The sequence below is a fragment of the Salvelinus namaycush genome, chromosome 34 (genome assembly GCF_016432855.1).
Source record: "Salvelinus namaycush isolate Seneca chromosome 34, SaNama_1.0, whole genome shotgun sequence".
NCBI classification, from domain to species: Eukaryota; Metazoa; Chordata; class Actinopteri; order Salmoniformes; family Salmonidae; genus Salvelinus; species Salvelinus namaycush.
Window position 1 is genome coordinate 5,856,862 of NC_052340.1, and position 13,600 is coordinate 5,870,461.

Here is a 13,600-nt window from a genome sequence, read left to right on the forward strand (position 1 = left end):
GGTAGGCTTATAGAAAAAGGGAACTAGAAATGGATGACAGCCGATTCACAGTACATTCCAAATGACTCTCCAATTTACAGTGACCCACGGAATGACTTTCAAGCCTGCTTGCGCGCTCTTTATTTTGCGACATTTCTTCTTCAAAGATATTTGTCTTTGTTAAGGTGTCATTTTCCTCGCCTCGCATTTCTATGCTCCTCCGTGGCCTCCTCTGTGGATGAAGCTAGTGGAGTAGACAGGCTACTAGATGCTGTGGCATGCGCCACACTGACCCGCAGTGTTACACAAGCAGAAGGCTTGGTAAATACACCCCTTCAGGGCAACTCAGAGCAGCTCTATTCTCTCACCCCTAATGGTGTCTCCACTCACTACTCTGACAGAAAATACGTTCGATTTGAGTCCTTCTGTTCCTTTCCACACAGGCCTCCAGAGAGCTCAGAGCTTTGACAATGCTTTCAATATAGAGTACATACAATATGTACAATATGTGTACATATACAAAGCACATATCACCACAGCTATTTATTCCACAACCACTTTGTCTCTCTATAAACAGCAGGTGTTTCACTGTGTTGCTGGGATGACTAATGAAATGTATACCTTGTTGTTTATAGCCATGTCTGCCAAGTACTCTGTGCCGCTCACCTGGGGTGATTCACTGTGGTTCTACAGCGGAAAATGACTCATTGTTGTTAACACCATGGATCTTGTGTGATTGTCTGAGCCTGAAGGGGGCCTTTCAGCTAGCACATAATGTTCTGAGAACTATAACCAGCTAGCACACAATGTTCTGAGAACCATACCCAGCTAGCACACAATGTTCTGCAAACCATACCCAGCTAGCACATAATGTTCTGAGAACCATAACCAGCTAGCACATAATGTTCTGAGAACCATACTCAGCTAGCACATAATGTTCTGAGAACCATACTCAGCTAGCACACAATGTTCTGAGAACCATACCCAGCTAGCACACAATGTTCTGAGAACTATAACCAACTAGCACATAATGTTCTGAGAACTATAACCAACTAGCACACAATGTTCTGCGAACCATACCCAGCTAGCACATAATGTTCTGAGAACTATACCCTGCTAGCACACAATGTTCTGAGAACCATACCCAGCTAGCACATACTGTTCTGAGAACTATACCCTGCCAGCACACAATGTTCTGAGAACCATACCCAGCTAGCACATAATGTTCTGAGAACTATACCCTGCTAGCACACAATGTTCTGAGAACCATACCCAGCTAGCACACAATGTTCTGCAAACCATACCCAGCTAGCACATAATGTTCTGAGAACCATAACCAGCTAGCACATAATGTTCTGAGAACCATACTCAGCTAGCACATAATGTTCTGAGAACCATACTCAGCTAGCACACAATGTTCTGAGAACCATACCCAGCTAGCACACAATGTTCTGAGAACTATAACCAACTAGCACATAATGTTCTGAGAACTATAACCAACTAGCACACAATGTTCTGCGAACCATACCCAGCTAGCACATAATGTTCTGAGAACTATACCCTGCTAGCACACAATGTTCTGAGAACCATACCCAGCTAGCACATACTGTTCTGAGAACTATACCCTGCTAGCACACAATGTTCTGAGAACCATACCCAGCTAGCACATAATGTTCTGAGAACTATACCCTGCTAGCACACAATGTTCTGAGAACCATACCCAGCTAGCACACAATGTTCTGCGAACCATACCCAGCTAGCTCACAATGTTCTGCAAACCATACCCAGCTAGCACATAATGTTCTGAGAACTATAACCAGCTAGCACACAATGTTCTGAGAACCATACCCAGCTAGCACACAATGTTCTGCGAACCATACCCAGCTAGCACATAATGTTCTGAGAACCATACTCAGCTAGCACATAATGTTCTGAGAACTATACCCTGCTAGCACACAATGTTCTGAGAACCATACCCAGCTAGCACATAATGTTCTGAGAACTATACCCAGCTAGCACACAATGTTCTGAGAACCATACCCAGCTAGCACATAATGTTCTGAGAACCATACTCAGCTAGCACATAATGTTCTGAGAACTATAACCAGCTAGCACACAATGTTCTGCGAACCATACCCAGCTAGCACATAATGTTCTGAGAACCATACTCAGCTAGCACACAATGTTCTGAGAACCATACCCAGCTAGCACATAATGTTCTGAGAACTATACCCAGCTAGCACACAATGTTCTGAGAACCATACCCAGCTATCACATAACGTTCTGAGAACCATATGTTTCTTAGAGCTTGGTGAGAGCGTCGTCGTCCTATGGTTATTTTGCATACAGCCTTCCCACAACATTCTGGGAATGGTGCAGGATAGTTGCTTGGCTTTGGAACATTGTCAGCACATTTAAGGAACTTCACAAAATAACATTATTTTGGTATTTCATTACAGAACGTTTCCTAAAATTTCAAACATGGTTAAATTTTATGTAATTTTTGGTAATGTTCTATGAATGTTCTCCAACTGGTTTGACATTGGGAATGTTCTCATAGTTCAGAGAACGTTAAGGAACAACATTTTTCCATACTTCAGCAAAACATTTCCACCAGGTTTCCTCGTGTTTCTATTTAAAGTAATGTTCTAAAAATTTTCTTTGAATGTTAAGAAACAATGTTCTTCTGTGGGAATTTCAATACTTCAGCATAACACTTCCTACAGGTTTCCTCATGGTTCTATTTAAAGTCATGTTTTCACAGTGGTGTGTATTCATGGATGCCAAGGGAAGCCAGGCTTCCCCAAATGTTTGACCAATAAAATAAACAATTATAAAAATCATTCATCTTTCGCCTCTCTGTGTTTTCATAATTTTACATCAATTTGCAAGTGGCTGAATCTCAGTGGAGAAATCATCTGAGCGAGGGAAACAGTACACTGCTGTCTCAGTATGTGTAGCCCATGTATCTGATGCTGTCTGGAACAAAAGAGAATGACATGTTGCCGCTGTAGCATTTAATTAATTGATGCCAGCAAGCATTTGGCCTCCCTTGATAAAAAAATTATAATAATTAGATAATCAGTGTTGAGCTGAGCTCATCTGTGGGTTGTCCTGGTGCAGCAACCCCCCCCCCCCCCCAAAGGAGGCCAGTTTGGATTTGGCTTCACACAATCAAATCACATCCTAAGCAAAACGTCATCATTGTCAGACACTGTTTCTGGTGTACTTGTGTTGATGTCCTGCAGTAGCTAGCTTGCTAAACCGTCCCTTTCCTAAACCATGGATGGAGATGGGGATTTGGACTTGTGGTTTTGACTTAATTCTCTGTACAGGCCAATGATTATGACGGCGATTCTGATCTAGCCATAAATTAATATATTGTGCTACTGGCCTGAGACGATTGAAGTTTAACGCACGCACAGACACACACACGCAAAGACAGAAATCAGTATCATGGACAGCCACATGGTATTTAGCAACACTGATTGGACTAAATTGTTTTTATTATCTTTAGGTTTGTTTTCAGAGTATTAAACTAAGCATATTCTGCCACTGTGTGACTGTTGCCTTTTTGTTGTCATGGCCTTACTGTATATCACAGGGGCGTATGAACGAATGGGTTATAGAGCAAACAAAACAAATATCACAAGGTTGCAATATGGCTTTCTTATTGGCTTGGCTTGGCTTTCACAGTGATTTTACCCAAGCACCCAAGGTACTGTGTTCGCAGAACGTTCAGAGAACATTAAGGAACAACGTATTTCTGTGGGAATTTCAGTACTTCAGCATAACGTTTTCTGCAGGTTTCCTCGTGATTCTATTTAAAGTCCTGTTCTCGAAACATTAAGATAACTTTCCATTTAAAAAAACACAAGAAAACATGAGTAATGTTTAAAGAACGTTCTAAGAATGTTATTGAAAAACATATACATTCTGTTCTAAGCGTCAACAAAACTCTCGCTATTCTCTATCTTGTTAAGTGTGTTCAGGTGTATTGGCCGCACCTCCTAATTGGCCCCACCTGATCTTAATGAGCGCTTGTTTACTTTGAAATGGTGTCTGAATAGATAAACAGTTTGTATGAGTACAAAAAAACCTGGCATACTAGCTCCATCCTGGTGGCGCAGTGGACTAATTCCATGGATAAAGGACAGAAGATCAAAGGTTTGAATCTCACTGATGCCGTGCCACAATAAAAAAGAAATGTGTGTTTGCATGATTAATGAATGCTTAAGCAAATGAATGTAAATGTGTTGTACCTGTACTTAGAGTTACAAACAGTTACTCTAAGCTAGCAATGTTACTAAAAGTCTTATTGAAACATGTTCTCAGAACGTTATTTAATTACCTTCAAATAATCTATGATCAAATAAATTACTTTCTCAGAACGTTAATAAAACCTCCCAGGTTTAAAGTAAAATGTTCTCAAAACCTTCCTGCAACCTAAACATTTAAATTCCCAGAACATGCTAAAATTTCACTTTCATTCTCAGAACATTTAAAAAAAACATTGTTTTAAATGGTCGGGCCCTGGAGACAGCATTGAGATAGGAGAACAGGGATAGGAGGAGAGAAGATAAGAGACAGGATGTGCAGTAGAGCTCCAGAGGGTTTTCCACAGAAGGAAAAACATACATTTTTTCCCTCCCCCCACACCTCAGACGGTGTGTAGTCGAGTAGAGACCACCTTAAGAAAACATCCGTGCCCCCACACAACGTTGTGCCTTGTGCTTCCTTCTCTCTTTAATGTCAGTGAAAAGGCCTTTTTAACAGGGCTGGGGAGGTTGAGGGGGAATCTGACAGGGCAGAACAAAGGCAGGGAGGAACCAGGGGAAATAGTGGTTGTGGAGGGCTCTATCATTTATCACCTGTTGTCCTTGGGCGGTCCTCCCCTCCATTCTGTGCTTTGAATGTGTGTGTGTGTGTGTGTGTGTGTGTGTGTGTGTGTGTGTGTGTGTGTGTGTGTGTGTGTGTGTGTGTGTGTGTGTGTGTGTGTGTGTGTGTGTGCGTGTGTCTGTGGACGTGTTTAACTATTCTGCGGGGACCAGAAGTCTCCAGAAGAATAGTAAACAAACCAAAATTTGACCAACTGGGGACATTTTGTTAGTCCCCACGAGGTCAAATGCCATTTCTAGGGGTTGTAGGGTTAAGGTTAGAATTAGTGTTATGGTTAGAATTATGTTTTTTTATATATATATATATATTTTTTTTTCACCTTTATTTAACCAGGTAGGCTAATTGAGAACAACTTCTCATTTACAACTGCGACCTGGCCAAGATAAAGCAAAGCAGTGCGACACAAACAACAGAGTTACACATGGAATAAACAAACATACAGTCAATAATACAATAGAGAAAGTTTGCATACAGTGTGTGCAAATGAGGTAGGATAAATGGGGTGAGGCAATGAATAGGCCATAGTGGCGAAATTATTACAGTATGGCAAATTAAACACTGGGGTGATAGATGTGCAGAAGATGAGTGTGCATGTAGAGGTACTGGGGTGCAAAGTAGCAAAATAAATAACAATATGGTGATAAGGTAGTTGGGTGTGCTATTTACAGATTGGCTATGTACAGGTGCAGTGATCTGTAAGCTGCTCTGACAGCTGGTGCTTAAAGCTAGTGAGGGAGATATGAGTCTCCAGCTTCAGTGATTTTTGCAGTTCGTTCCAGTCATTGGCAGCAGAGAACTGGAAGGAAAGGCGGCCGAAGGAGGAATTGGCTTTGGGGGTTACCAGTGATTTATACCTGCTGGAGCGCGTGCTGCGGGTGGGTGATGCTATGGTGACCAGTGAGCTGAGATAAGGCGGGGCTTTACCTAGCAACAACTTATAGATGACCTGGAGCTAGTGGGTTTGGCTAAGGATATGAAGTGAGCGCCAACCAATGAGAGCATACAGGTCGCAGTGGTGGGTAGTACATGGGGTTTTGGTGACAAAACGGATGGCACTGTGATAGACTGCATCCAATTTGCTGAGTAGAGTGTTGGAGGTTATTCTGTAAATGACATCGCCGAAGTCAAGGTTCGGTAGGATAGTCAGTTTTACGAAGGTATGTTTGGCAGCATGAGTGAAGGATGCTTTGTTGCGAAATAGGAAGCCGATTCTAGATTTAATTTTGGATTGGAGATGCTTAATGTGAGTCTGGAAGGAGAGTTTACAGTCTAACCAGACACCTAGATATTTGTAGTTGTCAACATATTCTAAGTCAGAACCGTCCAGAGTAGTGATGCTGGACGGGTGGGTAGGTGTGGGCAGCGATCGGTTGAAGAGCATACATTTAGTTTTGCTTGCATTTAAGAGCAGTTGGAGGCCATGGAAGGAGAGTTGTATGGCATTGAAGCTCGTCTGGAGGTTAGTTAACACAATGTCCAAAGAAGGTGCAGAGGTATACAGAATGGTGTCGTCTGCGTAGAGATGGATCAGAGAATCACAAGCAGCAAGAGCAACATCATTGATGTATACAGAGAAGAGAGTCGGCCCGAGGATTCAACCCTGTGGCACCCCCATAGAGACTGCCAGAGGTCCGGACAACAGGCCCCTCCGATTTGACACACTGAACCTAAGGGTAAGGGTTAGGACCTAGGGTTAGTTTTCGGATTAGGAGCTGGGGTTAGGTTTAGGGTTAAGGTTGGGTTTTTGAGTTAAGGTTAGCATTAGGGTTAGGGTTAAGGTTAGGGTTATGGTAAGGGTACGGGTTAGGGTTAGGTTTAGGGTTAGGGAAATAAGGATTTTGAATGGGACTGAATTGTGACCCCTCACAAGGTTAGCTGTACAAGAATTGTGTGTGCGCACGTGTGTGTGCTAGACAGTATGGCAAGGTGATGAATGAGAATGCAGCCATTCTTCATCAAAAGCTCAAAAGACACTGCTTTGTTCAACTTTTTCAAAAGAGAGGAAGAGTCAACTTGTTGCCATGTGTGTCCACACACCCAACCCCCCTCCTAACACACAACCAGACTTCCTGGTAAAATAAAGGTAACAGAAAGACTAAAAGACAGTACATAAACACACTTAACCACAAACCTATGGAACACTATACAGACTGGTCATATAATGACAATACTAGAGAATAGCTTCTCAGCTAGATATAGATAGGTAGCCAAATGGTTAGAGTGTTGGACTAGTAACTGGAAGATTGCAAGATTGAATCCCTGCGCTGACAAGGTAAAAATCTGTCGTTCTGCCTCTGAACAAGGCAGTTAACCCACTGTTCCTAGGCTGTCATTGAAACTAAGAATTTGTTCTTAACTGACCTGCCTAGTTAAATAAAGGGAAACTAAAGAAAACATTGAGCAGTTTATATTCTATGCCAAAAATATTATCATTAAACTTAAACAGTTGTATTAATTCAGGTTTAATGTCATATCATCATGTTATATTTAATGTAATTTCATGTTTTCTTGTCGTAGGCCTGTCAATGTTTGGTCTAATAATTCTCAGATCTAGCTCCATATACTTCAGGCACAAACCCTTATCTGTGCCTGCCATCGCGTGGCCAGCTATTGCAACTAAATGCAATGCAGAGCTGCCAACGCTCACGCATTGGCCGTGAGACACACGCATTTAACTCTCTTCTAACCCTCACACGGCACACCTCATATCTCAAGCATTAAAAAGTACTGCTTTTATTTTTAGAAATCCATTGTGAACTTTTCAACTGTAGGCTACTTCAAATCGTTATGAAATCGGAGCATCTGCGACTGGAACCTGTATCATTGTCCTGTCCTTCCATAGCAGTGTAAACCGCGGCACATTGAAGCATATGATTGGTCTAGTTATGTAAGGGACCAAGAGGATTGGATGCGCGTTTTAATGAAACGCACCTCAAGATTAGAGTGGCGCTGAATGGAGAGATGTAACGTTCTCCGCTGAGTTAATAAAACTGTAAAAAGAGCAGCACGGTAGCGCTGTTTTATGTACAATTTTGTCAACAAAATTAGGTGGCTTTTTCTTCCGTCCAAATTGCAGAATGTAGACTTTTGACAGCATGTACTAAAGTAGATTCAAGCCACACTTGCGTTTGCCCCCCCAGGGCCGGACCTGGATGTTCTGCCGCCTTAGGCAAAACAAAAAGCAAGCTGCAAGACAAAAAACAAACACCAATCTATATAAAACTATAGCAAGGGGTCGGCAATAGGTTTGGCCTTGGGCCAATTTTGTTCTCAGCTACAATAGCAGCCCAATCCATATGCCTGTGCCACAAATTAAACATTTGTTTTAACACATCTGGTTAGTAGGCTACATAATCCATTCAATGTCAATAACATAGCCTAATATTTCAAATCTGATTACATTGATGAAATCACCAATGTCTCTATTAAATGTGTTTTTATATTTCTGTGTGCGTTGATTGGGGAAAAACAGCTTGCAATCAAAAGAAAATGTTGGCCTGAAAATGTCTCAAAAGAAAGGTGGATAATGAAGCAGAAGTTTCAGGGAAGAATGGACAGAGAAATAGACATTCTTACCATATTTCTCCAACGTCAAACCAGTGTCTTGTTTGCAACAGCTGTTTGCAAATAATAAAATCTTAGACATCCTTATGAATTTAAGCATGGCACTTTCAAAAGTGACCTTTCCACTCAGACAGACGCCTACCGAAGCAGAAAAATGTGACAGTACTGGACGATTTGGCTCAACCAACATCTATGGATAGAATAATTGTGTTTGTCAAACAGGTAGGACAACCACGTTTTTGAAAAGGAAGAAATAGACTCCAATTCTATATGACAAAGGATCCAATTATATATGTAATTTTATGATTAGGCCTATAAAAATGTTTAGTGTGTGCGTCCACATATAGGAGGTCCCTCACCGGGCAAAAAGGAATTTTACTTTAACCACTGCATCGGAGAGTTACAATGTTGCAATCACCATGCAACCTAGTGCCTATAGTAGGAAAACAAGTTTCTTACTAATAATATCCCACCTGTTATCACACATGGTACGATCCCATTATTGTTACAATTACAATAAAAATAACACTTTTATAGAACATAATGTATTTTAATATTCCTGTAGAACTGTAAAACAGAGTAAGATCATTTGAGCTTTGGAAACAAGTGCTTTCATAAATGCATGGCGGGCCTCGTTTCGCTGGAGCAGTGTAAAATAAGCTTTCTGTCAATGTATTTAAAAAAAACAACATGTATTTAACCAGCCAAGTCAGTTAAGAACAAATTCTTATTTACAATGACAGCCTACCCCGGCAAAACCCAGACGACGCTGGGCCAATTGTGCGCCACCCTATGGGACTCCCAATCACGGCCGGATGTGATACAGCCTGAATTCGAACCAGGGACTGCAGTGACACCTCTATGCACTGAGATGCAGTGCATTAGACCACTGCGCCACTCGGGAGCCCAATGACCCAGCCTTAACGAATTTTGTTTATTTGCATATCGAATTTGATTGTCGAACATCAGTTTCAGCATTTCGTGGCCCGCCTAGAGTGGCCTCTTTCGCTGCTGTGGTGCTGCATTGCAGTCAGCGATGTTTTCTCTCAGTAGCTGTCCATGATCCTGAAATCAAATAATCAGAGAGAGAGAGAGAGAGAGAGAGAGAGAGAGATTAGGATGTAGTCTATTTAAGTCTAAACATTACATAACAAACAGGCGATAGATAATTAAGTAATCTTACAAAGTACTCAGTGATAGAATTATTGCGAATTTATGATCAACGCTTACCTTTTCAAAGACAAGTTGACTCGCCTGGCCTTCCTGAAAGCAAAAGCATGCACTGCTTCTTGGAGTGTCACGCCCTGATCTGTTTCACCTGTCCTTGTGATTGTCTCCACCCCCTCCAGGTGTCCCTTATTTTCCCCAGTGTATTTATCAATGTATTTCCTGTCTCGCTGTGCCAGTTCGTCTTGTATGTTTGTCAAGGCAACCATTGTGTTTTCCCCGTTCTCCTTTTGCTATTCTCTTTTTGATAGTCTTCCCGGTTTTGACCCCTGCCTGACTCTGGACTACTTTCAGAGGTGAGAAGTTTGAGTCTCCGGTATCCGGGAGAAAGGCGGCCAGCAAACAAACTGCTTGACTTACGTCAAAAGTCCCGTAGTGTGGCAGACTACGCGGTGGACTTTCGCACGTTGGCCACCGAGAGTGCCTGGAATCTGGAGTCTCTTTTCGATACTTTTCTGCACGGATAATCTGAGGAGGTAAAGGATGACCTAGCTGCTCTTGAGTCTATGCAGTTGGGGAGAACTAGGCTATCAGTTTGGGAGCGCTCACAGAGGATGAATAATAACTGTTGTCTGTACTGTGGAGGGCAGGACATTTTACCTGTCCTATTAGGAAACCCTTGTCCATAGTGGGTACCAGTACTATGGTGAGTCAGACCTGGAGTTCCCTAATTCCCATCACCCGCACACCCTTTTTTGTGCTTGTGCTGTGGGGAGACCAATCTAAGTCTCTCTGAGTGCTCATTGACTCTGGGGCTGATGAGAATCTTATGGATGCCACAATTGTTTCGGAGCTTGGTATTCCCTCTCAGCCTCTCTTTGCCCCCATGGATGCTAGGGCACTGGCACTGGATGGCCGCTCCATAGGGGAAGTCACCCATAGTACTGTGCTCGTTCAACTACAGGTTTCTGGTAACCACAGTGAGACCATACAATTCCTCCTCATTGCATCTCCACTTGTTCCGGTTGTTTTGAGATTTTCCTGGCTCCAAAAGCACAATCCTGTGATTGACTGGACCACAAGCTCCATCCTGGGTTGGAACCCATTTTGCCATTCCCACTGCCTTCAAGCAGCACAGCCTTCTCCTAGTCATCTTCCTCAGGAGGTTAGCAAGACTGTGGATGTCTCTGTTATCCCCACGGAATACCATGACCTCCTGGAAGTGTTTAGCAAGGCATGTGCTACTTCCCTTCCCCCGCACCATCCTTATGATTGTGCCATTGATCTTCTCCCAGGCACTACACCACCTTGGGGTCGGTTGTACTCTCTGTCCGGACCAGAGACCATTGCTAGTACATAGAAGAGTCTCTGGCCACTGGGGACGTCCGTCATTCTGCATCTCATGCCGGCACAGGGTTTTTCTTTGTGGAGAAGAAGGACAAGACCCTGCGCCCGTGCACTGACTACTGGGGACTTAACGATATCACTGTCAAAAATCATTACCCCCTACCTCTCCTTGGCGTTTGAACTTCTCCAGGGGGCTACCATGTTTTCCAAATTGGACCTTCGGAATGCCTACCACCTGGTTCGGAAATGCGAGGGGGATGAGTGGAAGACAGCCTTCAACACAGCCAGTGGACATTATGAGTGCCAGGTCATGCCACCAACAGCCCCGCTGTCTTCCAGGCTTTGGTCAATGATGTGCTTTGGGACATGCTAAACCGGTTTGTGTTCGTCTACCTGGACGACATTCTGTTTTTCTTTCCCGATCTGCCCAAGAACCTGTACTCCATGTCAGACAGGTCCTTCAGCGCCTCCTGGAGAACCAATTGTTCGTGCAAGTCGAGAAGTGTGAGTGCCACCACTCTTCTATCACCTTTCTGGGATATGTCATCGCTGAGGGCAATGTTCAGATGGATCCTGGAAAGGTGAAAGCAGTGGTGGATTGACTCAACCAACGTCCAGGGTGCAGTTGCAACGGTTTCTTGGGTTTGCAAACTTCTACCGCCACTGCATCCTGGTGCCCCCCTCTCGGCACTCACCTCCCCCAAGGTACCGTTCAAATGGTCTCCAGCTGTCGACAAAGCCTTTGTGGACCTGAAGCATCGGTTCACAACAGCATCCATCCGGACCCCTCGCGTCAATTTGTGGTGGAAGTGGGTGCTTCGGATGTTGGAGTGGGGGCCATCCTGTCCTAGCGACCTGCCCAGGACCAGAAGCTTCATCCTTGTGCCTTCCTGTCCCATCGTCTCAATCCTGCTGAGAGGAACTACAATGTTGGCAACCGAGAATTCCTGACGTTGGAGGAGTGGAGGCACTGGCTGGAAGGAGCAGAACAGCCATTCCTGGCCTGGACCGACCATAACTTGGAATATCTCCGTTCAGCCAAGCGCCTCAACTCAAGGCAGGCCCGGTGGGCCCTCCTGTTTACCAGATTCAACTTTACCATTTCCTACCGTCCAGGGTCTAAAAATGTGAAGCCTGATGCTCTCTCCCGCCTATACAGTTCCTCTGGCACACCCTCGACTTCTGAAACCATTCTCCCTACCTCATGCCTTGCTGCCACTGTGGATTGGGGTATTGAGAACCTGATTTGCGAGGCGCAACACTCCCAGCCTGAACCTGAAGGGGGCTGTTTGTCCCTAACCCAGTCCGGTCCTGGAATGGGCTTATTCCTCCAGGCTGACCTGTCATCCAGGGTCCCGTCGTACACTAGCCTTCCTTCAACAACTTTTCTGGTGGCCCACAATGGTCCCTGACGTCTCTGCCTTCGTCACCGCATGCACTGTGTGTACTCAAAACAAGACTCCACGGCAAGTTCCTTCTGGCCTCCTGCAGCCACTACCTGTTCCTCATCGTCCCTGGTCTCATATCTCTGGACTTTGTCACTGGGCTCCCTCCGTCTGATGGCAACACTGTCATTCTGACGGTAGTCGACTAGTTCTCCAAGGCCGCCCATTTTATCCCTCTCCCCAAACTACCTTCTGCCAAGGAGACGGCCCAGCTTATGGTGCAGCATGTCTTCTGGATCCATGGACTCCTGGTAGACATGGTCTCCGATCGGAGTTGTCAGTTCTCGTCTCAGTTCTGGAAGGCATTCTGCACCTTTATTGGGTCGTCGGCCAGCCTGTCATCCGGATTCCATCCCCAAACTAACGGTCAGTCGGAGCGAGCCAACCAAGACATGGAGACCACCTTAAGGTGACTGGTCTCAACTAACCCCACTACCTGGAGCCGTCAACTGGTCTGGGTGGAGTATGCCCGGAACACTCTTCCCAGTTCTGCCGTGCGACTCTCCCCTTTCGAGTGCTCCATGGGGTATCAGCCTCCACTCTTCCCTGAACAAGAGCAGGAGGTCAGCGTACCCTCGGCCCAGATGTTTGTCCGCCGCTGTCGACGTACCTGGAGAAGAGCCAGGGTGGCTAATCTGAGTCCAGCTCCCAGATAGTAGGGTGCCTGCTGGCATTGTTGTTTGTCCACCCAGAGAGCTGTCATCATCGGTGGAAGTGGATGGCTCGGACTCCTCTGTTTAGCCCTCTTTGCTGCTAGAATCATTGAACGGGGGCTCATCCATCTCACGACTGAACGGCCTGTCTTAGGAGGCATGTTGTTTTCCACAGTGGCTGATGAACATTGCACATTGCTGCATGCAGCAAATCTCTTTGGTTTAGAGATTGTGGCTCTTGTCTCTCGTTTTTTTTAAATATTCGCTTCCTGATAGTTTTTGTCTCTTAGACATGGTAGAAAATTTGGTTTCAGATCTCTATAGCTTACTTTTAGCAGAAATGATTTCCTCTAGTAGCTTGCTAACGTTAACAGGCTAGGTTCGGCTACAGCCTTAATCACTAATGGACGGACGGACGGGACAATAAATATAACAACTATTTGGTTAGGGTGTAGGGGCAAATTTGTCATCAGGATATTTTATTATCAATTTACTTTATTTAGTCTGATCAGTTGAACAATTCTTATTCTTAACAAAGGGCTAAAA